At 40.1% G+C, this 16,104-nt stretch overlaps 1 long non-coding RNA gene across 1 annotated transcript; it reads left to right on the top strand.

Annotated features, from left to right (window-relative positions):
- Positions 1-725: 725 nt before the first annotated feature.
- On the top strand, positions 726-15,768 carry LOC132352629 (uncharacterized). Its single transcript, XR_009498816.1, has 3 exons — positions 726-869; positions 11,128-11,220; positions 15,443-15,768. It is a non-coding gene; the product is annotated as an uncharacterized LOC132352629 (long non-coding RNA).
- The last annotated feature ends 336 nt before the right edge of the window (positions 15,769-16,104 follow it).

Below are 16,104 nucleotides of genomic sequence, written 5' to 3'. Positions count from 1 at the left end.
TCCACTTTCTCTTCTGCTTAGAAATGCCTTAAATGCTTCTCCATTCACTAACCTCTCACTTTACCCCTCTTCATCTACAACTTCTTGGAGGAAAAAACTTATTATATTTGGATACTCCAACCCCGCTCATCCTGTGATGAAGAAGCTGAATCACAAACAGTGTAAGTCTTCCAATTTATTACCGAGACAGCCACGACTAGAATGCATATTTCCTGCCTCCCAGCCTAGGTCCTCCCAAATAACCATGCGTTGGCATGGGCATGAACGTGTGTTTATGTGTGCCTGAAAGATGTATGTGTGAATGCGTATGTGAGTTTGGTTTAAGGGTGTGAAAATGGACTTGTACCACTTTATTCATGAATACGTGTGCCCAGGAAGAGGCGAGGCAATGGGCCAGGCTAAACTGGCACATCGTGGGGAATGCTTGTAGTAAGAATTGGGTAAATAAGTGAATAATATGTTTGCATAACAACTACTTACATGTCATCAAATCTATAAAAGAGACAGAGAAAGCTCCTGAAACCTGTTCTTTAATTCCTAGTATTCCCAGAACAAATCTCGATGATTCTTGATGATATTAAGAAAATAAATATTTCTTTTATGCTTTCCCAAATCCAAGAAGTTTCTGGCTTACGATATTCCCAGAGTTGACTCTGAGATCCTATGTTATGCTGATCCATTTATTCTTATATATTTCTATGTATTTCCATGTCTTCCAGATCCCACTGGCCACAGGAGTCAAGGATCTTGGGTCACAATCAGAGACACATTGAGCTGGAACCTCTAGCTTCTTTTATTGGAGGTCTCACAGCATGGGTCCACCAATGGCTGCTTTGCTAACATGTGCCACCACCACGTCCTTGTCACAGGTACAATGGTCTCCTCATTCCCTCCGAGAATCGGTGGCCCATTTCTTAATATTGTGCAGGAAAGCTAGGTGTCCTCAGATTGCAGGGTCTTTTTAAGTGCAGGTCTCACCTCTCGGCTTCCATGAAAGGCAGTTTTTTCCTTTCAGGTTCAGAAACCTGGATCCAGTCTGTGTCCAGAAAGTTCCCCAGGATAACAGAGCTTCATCCTATATTCACAGGTCTCTTTTACCACCCCAGATCTTGTGTTCCAAAGTTAGGAGGATCCCCTGACTTCTCCCAATCTTGGAGTGACTGGCACCTTTGCAATTCGCCCTCCGCAAGCGGGTGGAACACAGCCTCTTTTTCTTCTTTTTGTCTGGATGCCTTTCACAGTTTATGTCAGGGTCTTTCATGCAGATGCACTTCTAGATGTCCATAGGGTGGAGATGGGGAAACAGATTTCCATATCACTACCTCAGGGAAGAAGTTAGAAAGCTAAATACAACAGACTTAAAATCACCCCGCAATTCTCAAACTACTAGCTACAGGTAAAATACTACGGAGATATCAGATACAAGCACTGGTTTGAGCAGTGTTTTCCTAACAATGTATTAAAATATCTTTTTAAGATTTGGAGTTCTAGAAGAATCTGAGAGGGAGAACCTGCTTATTCTAGGCTGGAGCCTTATATTGCCTGGCACCCCCATTACACACGCAGGTTTTGCCTTTCTTAAGCTTCCTGTCAGCTTCTATTGTTTATTTCTGTTTACAAGAGCAGCCAGCTCCTTTTCCCCAAATGTTGGCAGGACAGAGGGAAATCATATCTGCAGCCATTGGCAGGCCAGGCCAGCATTGGCATGCCCCCATCCCCCTAATCTAATTCACGTTTGCTTCCCAGTATTCTCTGAAACTTTTGAGAGCTGACATTTCTTCCAAAATCTGTGCTCCAGATCCAATTTGAAATTTAACAAGTCAGCCTTGTCTTTTGACAGAAAAAGAAAAAAAAAAAAAAAAAAAAGAACAAGAGACCCTTAACTATTTACATTCATTTGCCATATCTCTCCTCCTCAGAGGAAAATTTAGAATGAAGGCAGATTCTTAAATCTCTTCCTAAGAGCAGATATGTCCACATGTCTTTCTGGCATACACTGAAAAAAAATCAAGTGAAAGGTTTGATGATTTTTTAAAAAGTGATCTATTTAGGTTCAAGAAATACTCTTGCTTTTAAACTGATCGTCGCCCTGTTTTGACATCTACCAACCTGTCCAACCAGAGAAATGAATGTTGTGTTTCCAAAGTACATATCACTTGGGATGAAAACACCCAATGTTAATGCATCAATCTCTCCCTGCGTCGCTCTGCCCTATCCCCACCCACACACCTCCTCATTCACAAGGGAAAACCCTGTAATTAGACAGATGTGGCTTGTGCAAGACATAATAATAACTAACACTGAAGCTTGGCCGTGCGCCAGGTACTTTACATAGACTATTTCACTTAATTGATGGGGTAGGATCGTCGTTATTTCCATGTGATGGAGACAGTTGATCCAGAGTGGTTAGGTCACCCGACCGAGGTTAGCCAGCTGTGAAGGGGTGAAGCTGATATTTAAACCCAAACAACCTACTTCTAAAAGCAGCACAAACACCCCCTTAGCTCTCCTGTTTCTTACCAATCAGTGTCAGTTAGCAGAGAGTGTTTTGTAATGCAACTCAGGGCAAAAACGGGGTAAGCATGTTTTATTTATTTATTTATTTTTGGCTTAAAAAAAATTTTTTTTATTGAAGTATAGTTGATTTAAAATGGGTTAGTTTCTGCTGTACAGCAAAGTGAATCAGATATATATATATCTATCCACTCTTTTTTAGATTCTTTTCCCATATAGGTCATTACAGAGTATTGAATAGAGTTCCCTGTGCTATACAGTAGGTCCTTATTAGTGCAAGCATATTTCAGTATAATAAGTCCCAACTATTTAGTACTGGTTGTCAAAAAAAAAAGGAAGGGTCAAAATGACATGATAGGCAGAATATGAATTTTTCTGCACGCTAGATGTTTTGGGCAGGAAATCAATGTGCACCGTGGTGAGATGTTTGACTGGATACCATAGGAGAGAAGTAGCTGCATCCCAGGGTGAAAGCCTTCTCCTCGTAGCCCCATAAGCCTCCTACCCTCTGTAGGACTAAAACTCACTTTACTATTTTCCCCAGGCGTAGGAAGTCACGTCAGCCAGAAACCACTCACACCTCTTTGTGGCACAGCTGTAATTGGATGGAGGAGAAACGTAACTGCAATTCAACACACTAGGTAGTAAGATTTATTAAATATGAAGAGACTGTTGAATCAGGGGGACCCAGGTTAAAGAGGGAGGGGATGCAGAGGTGGACAAAACAGGAACACAGGAGGGAGAACAGGTTAAAGGAGGAGTGCTTTGCAAGATAAAGAAAGCAGAGAGTAAGAAATGAGAGAAGCAGGAGATCTAGAATTATCCACATGGGACTCTTGGCAAAAAGCCTAGACATCAAACATTGTAGTTGTGCTACAAGAAAGCTAGACCAAGGGCACAAAACCCACATCCTCTCTCCTTGGACCTGCCACTCATTTCCCCCTCCCCCAACTCTTTCAATAAACAGCTGCCAACCCTCAGGAGGGGCATTGGTACTCACTTAGGGAGATGCATGTAAGGAAGCAGTCTCCAACACAACTCCAGGAGGGCGTCTACAAATACGCCCCGTGGGACAGAAAAAGTAAGCACTAACACATAGCTTAAAAATATGGTCATTCTTTCGAATACCACCACCACCATTCCCATTGCCGAATTAGCACTTCAATTTTTTTACTTGTGAAATTTAGGACACATTCCAAACAGTGAATAAGCTTATGTGTATATATTAAAGGTAACAGTAAAATGAACATCCATATAATCTCCAGACAACTCTTGAAAAATAAAAGACAACCGGTACTTTGGATGCTGTATTTGTGGTCCCCATGAATTCTTTCCCTCTCCTTTCCCATTCAAGCAACATTCTGAATTTTACTTAATCAGTGTGTTGTTCTTTTTTGTAGTTTAATCACTTGGATTATCCTTAACAATATATTGCTGAGTTTTTGAACTTTATATAAATAGAGTATATTGTAGGTTTTCATCTAGAATTACTTCTTTTATTCATTACCGTGTTTTGAGGGCCATGCATAATGATATGAGTAACCGCACGTCATTGATTTTTTTCACTAATGTATAGTATTCCACTCCTACTATTAATAAACATTTGGCTATTTCCAATTTACATCACAAACAATGTTGCTATATACTTACTAGGTCTTATCCCCATAAGCAACAGTTTCTTTGTGTTATAGCCCTAGGTTCTGTCTAGCCCAGAACCCACATATTTGTTGAACTTTACTAACCAAAACCAAACTGTTTTCTAAAAGATTTACTTCCATTAAGGCTAACACCAGCAGCGTATGAGAAATCTTTGTTTTTACATCCTTACAAATACTCATTCTGGTCAGACTTTAATTTTTGCTAATTCGATGAATACAAAATTGTATCTTAATTTTTTTTTTAATTTCCATTTTCCTGATTATATATAATATTAAAGGTTTGTCATGTTTATAAGCTTTTAAAGTTTCTGTGAAATTCTTGCTATGTTTGCTCATTTCTCTATTTCTTCTTATGGATTCAGAGGAATTTGTTATGTATTCCAAATAAAAACCCTCTGTTGAATACACATGAAGTAAATATCTTCTTGTGGCTTTTGACTTGTTTTGAAATCTCTTGATGATGGTTTTTGATGAACAGAATCCTTGATTTTAATGTAGTTGAATGTATGCAATATAGTCTATCAATTCATGTGTTTGGTTGTGGTAGCTGTTTGTCATTTATTTTCGCTGTACAGCATCTGACATACCTGCCCTTGAATTTAACTTGGGAAGTAGAGATTCAGAAAGGCAAAGGGTTTTCTCACACAGTGATGAAAGTTAAAGTAAATGAAGTTTGCAGGGTAGCAGTGGCATAAGTACTCATAATGGTGTCCTCTGGCCACTGGTCAATCTCCAAGGCCAACAACATTGGTAGTACAAGCTGTATAGGCTAGCAACAAGCTTAGACGTGTGTTTGGGGACTTTTCTGTGTGTAGCTGAGTAGCCTCCAAGCCACATTCTCCAGCCTTGTTACTATCCTGTGAACTACCCAGTGTCTTTTTAATAAATTTCATTTGTGCTTGAATCAATCAGAGTAGATCTCTTTTGCTTGTAACAAAGAACTCTGGCTAACATGGTCAATATAGGACTATTTTGCATTATAAGGCATTTTTCTGTTTGGTATTCCCTTGCTCTATTCTCTGCAAAAGCTTAGGTATAACAGGCTCAGTGAATGAGATAAAATAACTAGGAAAGTGATCAATAAAAATTGCCATTCTCATTCTTGCTATCTAGTCTAGCCATTTTGTGCAGAAGCTTGGTTTCCTTCTTTACTTCTGAACGACTAAATGTTTTCCTTATTCTGTCCCCTGCAGTCTCTTAATCCTGCCACATGTCTGTCTGCATGGTGTTCTCAACAGGTCCCAACTTGGAGGCCTTCATGAGACCCACTCATCCTCACAGCTTTCCTCTCTCCCCAGGGGATCTTCAGGTTTCTGATAAGCATCGTTATCATATGTTTATCAACATTCATTCATTCAACAAAATCACTGTGTGAGTTCCATGACAATAATATTGGTACATGTGGGAACGGCTAGTGAAAATATTTTAAGGTGACAGATTGATGGCAGCTCTGCAGATAGATTCAGAAATTCTCTCTCAGACAGATTTCTCATGAAATGATCATTTTGAAGAACTTCAGCACAGCTTTATTTCAATTCAAGCCTTATAAAGAATAGGCATACAGAATATGGCATGGAATGAAAGGATTTTCATGGAGAGCTGTTTATGATCAGTTTAATGGATACAACAAATACCCTCAAAAATGAGGTGATCTTGAGATAAATCGAATCACTTTAGGTCATGATTTAAAGCAACTGTCAGCAAGCTTGAGTTAATCAATTTTACTGTTCAGAATATTGCTTAATACAATCAGCTATCCATTGAACAGACACTATGGTAAGTACTGAAAGGGGCCAGGTATAGGATGCAAGACAGCGCCTGGAAGGGCATGGAGTCTTCCCAGAAGTGTAAATGAAGACAGGGAAGACGGTAAAAAAGGTTGAGAGGGTGGAGAGAGTTTTCTTATGTAGAGGGGAAAGTGCTGAAAGGAGAGAAAATGGTGCCTTGGGTAGGTCAGTATAGCTGGAGTGTAGAGTGGCTATAAAGGGAAAGATGCAGGTGACAAGATACTGAAAGAGATAAGAAGAAAAAGAACTTAAAGGGCATTGTGTGATTAGTGTCATGTAACTCCTGGGTTAGGGTTAGTGTTTAGGCATCGTTAGGGTCAGATCTACAGGTGACCGTACCGCTGACTCAGAACCCATAGTCTCTGATGGTGCCTCTCTACTTGCTTGTTCTACTGAAGTCCCAGTATATCTTGAGGCCAAGCCCATTATCATTCTGCAGCAATAAGGTGCCTTAAAATTTAGTTTCTAGGAGTTTACAGCAAGTAATTATATCGGTACTGTGTGAAATTAGAGTGACATCAGAATCACACATTCGCTGACTAGGTAACTTGGATACAATAGCTAGATCTATGGTGGTGCTGGAGAATCTGTATTTTTTAAAGTGCCGTAGGTGAGCTCTCTGATGCGTACCCCAGCTTACACATCATTGTTTTTGGTGTGAGTTCTATGGACCAGCAATTACAGAAGTAAAGTTGATTTAGGGCAAGAAGTCGGGGACCCAGGTTTCAGGCGAGCTAACCATTTGAAGGAAGCAATTTTTTTTATAAAATAAAAGCAATGAGCTTGGGATCATGAAAGTCCTTTCCGCCTTGGAAATTCTCAGGTGCAAGGTAGAACGCAGAGTTTTTCAAAAGCATCGGGATTCATGGTGAGGCAGGGAAAAACACAACTTTGGGGCCAGACAGGTGTAAGTGTGAACTCTGTCTTAGTTATTTATTATCTGCGGGACCATGGCCAGATTATAAACTTCTCTGAAACACAGTGTCTCATTTGAAAAATAAGGATAATATTGACTCTTTCTTACATTTGTTATAAGATTGAAAGCAATAATAACATTGGGATAAAAATGGTACTTACTCCTTGGGGTTGATGTGACATGTAAAGCAGTTAGAATTGTCCATACACAAGCGTTTGTTGTTATTATTATTTTATTTTATGATTATCTTAAAGACTGCACAATGTCAGGCACATATTCGATGCCCATAAATGTTAGTTCCTTTCTCTTTGCCAGCCCTCTGGATATTTAATCTACTGAAGGACTTTACGTAGAAAGGTCCTAAACTCAGTGAAGGTACTAAATTGGTTTTAACTGGCTGAGCGATTTTGAATTCTTCCTTTATAGCTTCCGGTTTATTTAAATGACTTATTTCTTCTCTCTGTTGCAAGTCCTCTTGACCGTGATAGGGAGAGCAATGAACTTCATGCCCCATTTAGTACATAAAGCTCATTCCCTGAGCCTTGTTCATCTGCTACCTTACAAGCTGGGTGCTCGCTGCTGTTTTTGTGGGTAGGATAATCAGCTCGCCTGTGGGAGGTGGCAGTTGTGGAAGACCAATGAGCATAATGTGGGATCTGAATTAATATCAGCTACTGCCAAATTAAGAGTAAAACCACAGAAACATTTTTCTAAGCACAAACAGGTTAGAGTCTTGACAATGGTGTTGGTAATTAACCCGTGGAGAGTTACAGATGGCCGATGACATTGATTTGAGCTGACTCAATTACCTCTAGGAATGTGCTACCCTGGACCTTAGAGCATATGAATGGATTTTCACCATCATTTCCTAGAGGACTGATTGCATGCTACTTCAGCAAAAATGAGGCTATAACCGAAAAATGTAAAATAGAAAAACCTGGATAAAACTGACAGATGTAAAATAGAAAATCTTGACACTGGAAACCCATCTGGTCCAACACCCATTTTAAAGATGAGGAGACTGAGGCCCACAGAAGTTGGATGTTCTCATGCCAACGAATCATGGGTATAAACATTTTATTTGCACAAAGGTAGATAATGGAAAGTATAGAATAGTTTTTGCTGGAACATTTAAAATCAGAACATTTGGGAATTGGAAATTCTACATCCATACACAAATATATACAAACATTTGTTGTGTGTGACCGAAAATATCTGGGATACTGGAATTTATGTGGGTGCAATGAGCAGACTATTTGAAAACAGAATGCCCCAGAAAATCTAGAGTGTACTGTCATGATTGTCAAAGACTACACATCTTACACGTACGGAGAAGTAGGATAGCTAAGTAGTCAGGCAAGTGAACTCGGGATCCCCGTACCACTTGGGTTCAATTAGTAGGTCTGCCTCTTACCAGTTGTGTGTCCTTGAGCATGTTACTTTTGTACCCCCGCACCTCAGTGTCCATATTTGTGTAATGGGATAATAAAAGTTGACATCTACCTCGTATAAGTAACATTAAATGAATTAATATAAAGTATTTAGAAGTGTGTCTATACACAATAAGCACTACAGAATACTAGCATTCTACTTATATTTCAGACCCACACAGTGGTGTTAACTGGGAGGCCCCAGTTTTCAGTTTCAAAGCACTCAACATCTTATGAGCTGGTGGAATGGAATTTCAGGGAATGGGGCTGCAGAGGCAGAGCCCAGTGATATGGCTTTCCATGGATTGTTCATATTTTGGGAAAAAATTGTGCTTCCCTGGTGATCTTTTACATTCCTGATTTTATCCTTCTCTTTGAAAAACTCATTTCTAATATAGTTCTACTCAAATCTGTTTTTCACAGGAATCAAAATTATCATTAATGTTCCTTGCTAGGGTCATGGGGAAATTTTCCATTATAACACATGGTAATTGAAACCAGCATTTCTCACCTTTTGTTCTGAAGAATCCCTGTTCTAAACGTGCCCACTGTGTCTCTTTTTCTGTCGCACACACAGCTCCAGAGCCCAGCCAGCCAGTCTAAATGCATCACCTTGCTCTTCCCATATCCCATGTATGTTTTAAACATACCTTCTTTTTCTATAAGCAAAACTATAATTGTAATAGCTTTGGGGTTACCTATTTGATAATGACTCAAGGCATGGTCAGATTAAGACCTTTACCAATCTCTAGCAAGACCGTGGGACCTTTCTAACCCACGCCACTCCTCAAAATATGTAATTCAAAAGAAAAAGAATATTACACCAGAAAACTCATATAACAAAGTGCAACTAAATTCTGATTTTTTTTCCCCATGATGACAAGTTTAGTGGTATTTTAACATATCATGTAGAAGTTTTTTAAGTATAAATTTTCCCATTTTTGATATTCATGTCTTCTGGGAAATTCTTAGCCGAATTTCCCTTTATTGACCTCAAACTTCTTAACATTTACCAGACTGGCATTAAATTTTCCCTTCCTGTGGGAAATAAAAGAAATCAGCAAATGGAGACTGCTTACTGTACTAAAATAAATTACACAATGAATTTCTATGAAAGATAAATTTCTCATTATTGCAACAAGTAGATTAGATCATACTTGCAAAGTTCCTATGAGAAATCACTGCACAAAACTGTGCTGGCTTGCTGTTTAATATTACTTTAAAAAAAAAAATCCAGATAGGTATCTGTTCATTGTTCTAGCTTTAAAGGAGGTAATGAGGTGTTCGTTGGACTTTACCATGTCCATTCATTTATACTCCAAGAGAGGTTAGAAGATGGGCCCAAATATGGACTTCATCTGGAAACAAATGTTTTGTTATATCAGACCATTTGCATATGCATCCTAAACATCTGGGGATACATTTCTCCTTGGACACTTGAAACAAAAGGAGAACTCCCCCCACTGGAGGGCTGAAACCAATGTGGTAACATGTTGGTTACACGCTGGCATAAGGTTGTATAATAGTGTCTGGAGTGATTAGGACTGACATATATACACTACCACGTGTAAAGCAGGTAGCTAGTGGGAACCTGCTGTATAGCGCAGGGAGCTCAGCTCGGTGCTCTGTGGTGACCTAGATGGGTGGGATGGTGGGTGGGAGGGAGATCCAAGAGAGAGGGGATATATGTATACATATAGCTGATTCACTTCGTTGTACAGCAGAAACTGACACAACATTGTAAAGCAACTATACCCCAATTAAAAAAAAAAAAACTAAATGGATGTGAACAATAGCTCTATGACTGGTGGCTGGGTCTCTGGGGGTCCAGAATCTCCTGCTTCATTTATTTTTTTAATTTTATTTTTCAGATAGGTACAGTTAGGCCTAGTCAACAGGCCTGGTCTAGTTTTGGCAAATTCCTAAATGGATGACTCACTGGTGCCTTGGTAGGGACTTAGGGTGCTTTTTGCTAGAACAGAGCCTGAGAGATGATTAAAGTGGGAGGAAGACTGTAAGACTGGACAAAGATGAAGGAGGAAGAGGAAGAGGACGAGGAGAGGGAAGGGGAGAGCGGGGGAAGGAGAAAGAGGGACAGAATCAGGAGGAGAAAAACTACAGAGAAGGAAGAAAATCTACTGAGTATAAATTAGGAGCCAGATACTCTTGTGACATAAACTCTTCCTGAAGTCTCTAAGAGGAATACATTGTTATTCCCAATTTTATAGAAGAGGCACCAAGGGCGGAAAGTTCATTAATTTTCCCTGGGTCACGCAGTGGTTCTTTTCACAGTGATAATCTTTTTTTTTTTTTTTTTTTTTTGTGAGGGTGAGGGGGTGTTATTGTTTTGGAGGGTTTTATTTGTAATTTTTTTGAAATATAGTTAATTTACAATGTTGTGTTAGTTCAAGCGTACAGCAAAGTGATTCAGTCATACATATATATATACATATATATATTCTTTTTGCAGATTATTTTCCATTATAGGTTATTACAAGATATTGAATATAGTACCCTGTGCTATACAGTAGGTCCTTGTTGTTTACCTGTTTTATATACAGTAGTGTGTTTATGTTCATCCCAATCTCCTAATTTATCCTTCCCCACCCTTGCCATCCCCTTGGTAACCATATATTTGTTTTCTATGTCTGTGAGTCTATTTCTGTTTTGTAAATAGGTTCATTTGTATCTTTTTTTTTTTTAGATTCCACATATAAGTGATACCATATGATATCTGTCTTTCTCTGACTTACTTCACTTAACATGATAATATCTAGGTCCATCCATGTTGCTGACAGTGATATTCTTTTTCTCTCTTCCAGTGAAGGATCCCCTGACTTCTTCAGGAAGATTTCTTGATTCTCCCTTCTTTATGCCCAAGAGCAACTTGTGCAGTGATCCCACTGCTGTAAGTGGTAAGTCACATTCCTTCCTCATAAGACCTTGGGCGGGAAGGGTTTCATTCATTCTCCAGGGCTGAGCAGAGAGGAAATAAGTGGCAATATCTAGGGCGGGAATGAAAGGTCTACAAAGTCAAGTAGTAATGTGATAACTTACTTGAAAAAGTTAGCAGTACTCTAATGAAGACTTAACTCAATCTTTATTACAAAAAACTTACCCATAGTAAATCCAGGAAATAGTTTTTACCATTTTAACTTTAAAATAAACTTTGTTAGAAAGCACTTTCCCCAAACTTTTAAAAATAGTATTTCTCCTTATTTTTATTTAAAGTTACTTTTGCTGTTTCACGGAAACGTAAATCAATCTATGCGTCTATTGGACTAAATTGTTACAAATGTTCTGTGCACCCAATTCAATTAAAACCACTGAACTTATTTTGCATGTGGCCTAAGGCAAGGAAATGTTCTTGTCTCTTTCTCCTCTAGAGAAGTACACTGGTCATCAGCAGTCACCATCTGTTTAAATAACATATTTTTATAAGAGATTTTAGAAAATGCTTGTATTCGTTTGCTAGGGCTTCCATAACAAAATACCTTGGATTGGGTGGCTTAAACAACAGCAATTTATTTTTTCAGAGTTCTGGAGGCTGGACATCCAAGATCAAGTTCTAGATTCCAACCTCCAGATGAGAGCAGGGTTGGTTTCTTCTGAGGCCTCTCTCCTTGGATTGTAGATGGCTGTCTTCTCCTACCTGTGTCCTCATATAGTCTTCCCTCTGTATCTTAATTAGGTCTGTGTCCTAATTTCCTCTTCTTATAAGGACACCAATCATATTGGAGTAGGGCCCGCCCTCCTGACCTCATTTTTAATGAACCACCTCTTTAAAAACCCTATCTCCAAACACCTTCTGAGGTACAAGGGGTGTGAATGAAAAATGTGGCCTGCCATATCAGCAAACTAAGGATGGTGCCATCAAGCCATCAGTCACTACCGCTATCCCTACAGGATGGAGACAAACGGGCTGCCCACTGCCAAGCCCTCAATCATTGCAGCCCCCCCAGAGCGGTGCACCCTCAGGGGACTCAGAATGGGCAAGCACAGGATCCTGGCCCCAGACAGCTAAGGTGCATATCAAAGCAATGATTTCAGTGAGCCCAGACTCTTGCATCTTCCCATACATAGAAAAAGCACTAAATTCATTGACTTGAGATGTCTCGTTTTCTTTAATTACCAGTAATCTTTTGATGTTCCGACTGCCTGGTCTTTATTGTAAAAACGCCTATATATCCTGGTTCCTCCCCGCCCTCTTTGGAGCCGTCGCTCAGAGCTGTCTGAGAGACTGCGTCCTGGGCTTGAAATCCTCTGCAAGTTGGCCCAATAAAACATAATTCTTAACTTTTAGGTTGTGCGTTTTGTTTTTCAGTCGACGGAGGTTAGAGCTTCAACATACAAATCTGGGGGGGGGGGGCGGGATTCAGCCCGTAGCGGTGCTTAATGCCGTGTCCATTGTTGATATTCCTTCTGGTGGATGGCCCCTAAAAGAAGCTACTAACTGGGGTGAATGTCTCCACCCAACAGGGCACGCCCAACCTCACCCCCAGTGCACCCTGTATTGGGTGCTTAGGTTGGCCGAAGCCTGGCCATCCCAAATCTAGCTCTGTATTCTTACAAGGAACTCAGGGATTCTGTGCAGTAAGGGGTTAGGTTCTTTTGTGAGTTCTTCTCCAAACTTATCCCAATGGCTTGAGCTCCAGAGTTTGCATCTATGAATGTAATTAGCAAAATGGCACCTAATAAGCAACTTTATCTCAGAACTATGAGACAGATATAGATATCTGCTGAGTAATGAGCCCTGTCCGGGAACTACTGGGCAGTGGTAATTGCTGTGGGGTTTGGCCTCTGCTAACACACGCAGAGCCCTGCATAACACATGCACACAGAGTGCAGTTCCCTGATGACAGCTGGTTCATGGTGTCAGTGGAGGAGAGTCTCTAATTAGCGATCAGAGGCAGCCTGCAGTATTCTGAATGCCCCGGAAGAGGCCTGCTGTGTAAAACTGTCCCCTGAGACGATGGCATTGTCCTCTGTCTACTTGTGGTGTCATGAACAAGTTAGAATAAAACTCTTTGACAGCTGTTTTTGTCTCGTGGCTGAGAGCTGACAGCTTTGTGAACCGCACCATGTTTTTATGAGCACACATAACTCACAGCAAGATGCACTGCGGTGCTGCTTCTCCAACGAGGCCCCGACTGCAGAGGTCAGACAGAGACGGACACACAAGCACTCCTGCTTGCCTAAAGCCCTTGGGTCACTAAGATGCTCAAAGTGAAGGGAGAGAGGACAAACTTACTCCATCCAGCTCGCAACTGCTTTTAGCTGAGGAGGAGCAAGACGAGAAAACGCCCACACTGGGAGCTGCACGAGCTCTGACAACCTCTTGTCCCAGCTTTTGAAAGAGTGAAATCGCTAATAAAATGATCCAAAGTGCTTTGGTATGTCTCATTCTGGCTTCCACGGTTGACTTCTTTTACATTTGCCGACATGGTTAGAAGCTGTATCTCTATTCGACTCTACGGAAATTGAATCTGAGAACTTTCTCAAATGTATTCCAAGTTTAAAAAACAAACAAGGTTTGGAAAAAAAAAATTGACTGGGAAAAACAATGAATCACCCTGAACACTGATTTTCTCCCCAAATTCGTTAGCACATTACTCGAATTTGTCATGGGATGATGGCAGAATTAGACTGATTTTCAAAAATGCATACATGGAAGCCTATTTCTCCCTCCTATTTATGCTGATTAAAGAGGGTGTCACTTACAGACAAACTAACTTCAATCGCTTCTGGGAGAATAGTTTTATCTTTTATGTTCAAAAAAAAGAAATGACTTGTATAGTTAAATCAATAATAAATAAGATGCACTTAGAATACGAGGCAAGCCAACAAACGGATTGGTTTATCAACAATTCTAAGTGGTGCTTCAGAATTATGAATGAAATTGAATTGAGCTTCCGTACGTTCAGTACAGCAGTTGAAAACTGTAAAAATCTCTAAACCACTGGATACTGGAGTAGGGAGTAGCCAATGCTTCACTCACAGTAGTTCATGAATGATGCTCAAGAAGGCAGTACTTCCAGTTGGCCAGAACACCTGGTGTGAGTAACACTCAGAGAATGAAGGGCAGTAAGCAATGTCAGCCTTTTCTCTGCCCTTGTGACCTTAGGAAAGGTAACAACTATTCTGTCTCTCTTCCCCTTTCACAATATTTTTTCTTATTTTTTATGATTCCCTCTATATCCAGAACAATGAAGTAGCTTGAGGGATAGATAACATCTCTCATATTTATATCTGGTGTAACCTTTCTCCTGACTTACAGACCTTTTTTTCTAGAACCTATAAGGCAAGTCTATAAAAGAAACACAGGCGTCCCCAGACCTGCTTCTTCAGAACCAAACTCCTCCTTCGTTCTCCCCTATCATTCACTCTTCTTTTCTCTTAACCTAATAGCTCGATTAGACACTCCCAAAGCATCCTGATTCTTTCTTCCCTGTCTCTTTCCTATATGCAGTCCCTGCATTTTTCTCAGACCCTTTCCTCTCTCTCATACCTACTGCTGCTGACTTGGTTAAAGTCCTTAGTACTTTATTTTGTTTGTGTATTTATTTGTTGAGCTTTGGTGAGGGTCAGGCACTAATATTAATAGATTCACACCTTCATTTTATAAACTCTTAGTTGTCAGGTATTGCCACAACTGTGGCAGGAACTGTGCTAAACAATGATGATTCAGAGATTATAGATATTAGCCTCACCTTATAGATGTGGAGAAATAGTTAAACAAAGGGGGGGGGTGCAAAACAGTGCACCATATTGAGTCTAATTGGTAGAAGGCAAGTGGTGGGTCTGCAGAACCAGGGAGGAGACTTTGGTAATGTTGATGTCTGAGTAGGGTTCTGAAGGATAAGTAGATACTAGCAAGGTAAAAAAAGAAGGCTATTACAAGCAAAGAGAATGGCATGGGCAAAAGTCCAGCCACAGAGAAATCACAGTGGGTTTGTATAGCTGTGAGTAGTTCAGACCTGAAGGATAAGGATATGAAGGAAGTGGCATGAATATTGTAAAGGGCATCGAAAGATTTTATAAGGTATGATGGTCTTACAATGTGTCTTTGAATTTTTTTCATAGTCCTCGCCCCAAAAGATGAAGCATAATTTTCCTCCTTTCCCTTCTAATGAATAGGACGTGGCACAAAGTGATGCTAGTGACTTCTGAGGCTAGGTCACAAAATGGTTCGCTTCTGCATGGCTCTTCCTCTCCTGGATCACTTGCTGTAGTGGGGAGCCAGCAGCCATGCTGTGAGGATGCTCAAGCAGCCTGTGGAGAAGACCATGTGAGGAGGAACTAGGGCCTCCTGTCAACAGCCAGCATCACCTAGCCAGACACAGGAGAGAACCACCTTGGAGATGGATCTGCCAGCCTCAATCAAGCCAACATTTTGACTGTCATCTTTTGAAAAACCTTAGAACAGAAACACCTAGCTAAGCCATGCCTGAATTCCTAACCCACAAAACAATGAGATTAATAAATGCTTATTACTGTTTTAAGCCATTATGTTTTAGGCTGATTTGTTACGCAGCAAGAGATAACTAATACAAAGGAGTGATGTGATAAGATTAACAAAACAAAAAATGTAATGGCATTATGAATTACAGAGAAATAATTGGCAAGGAAACAGAATGAGACAGTTAAGTAAGTTAGGTGGTTATCTCAGTAGTTAAGTAGAGATGTGATAAAGACCTGTATTAAGGTTTTGGCTTTAGGATTTAAGAGGAGGAAAAAAAGCTGAGAAATTTAGGGAGGAAAAAGCAACAAAACTTAGTGACATTAGCAGTGGGACATGA

The sequence above is a fragment of the Balaenoptera ricei genome, chromosome 18, assembly GCF_028023285.1.
Source record: "Balaenoptera ricei isolate mBalRic1 chromosome 18, mBalRic1.hap2, whole genome shotgun sequence".
Lineage (NCBI taxonomy): Eukaryota > Metazoa > Chordata > Mammalia > Artiodactyla > Balaenopteridae > Balaenoptera > Balaenoptera ricei.
Note: the sequence above shows the minus strand (reverse complement) of the source record. Positions and strands in the feature narration are given on the sequence as shown.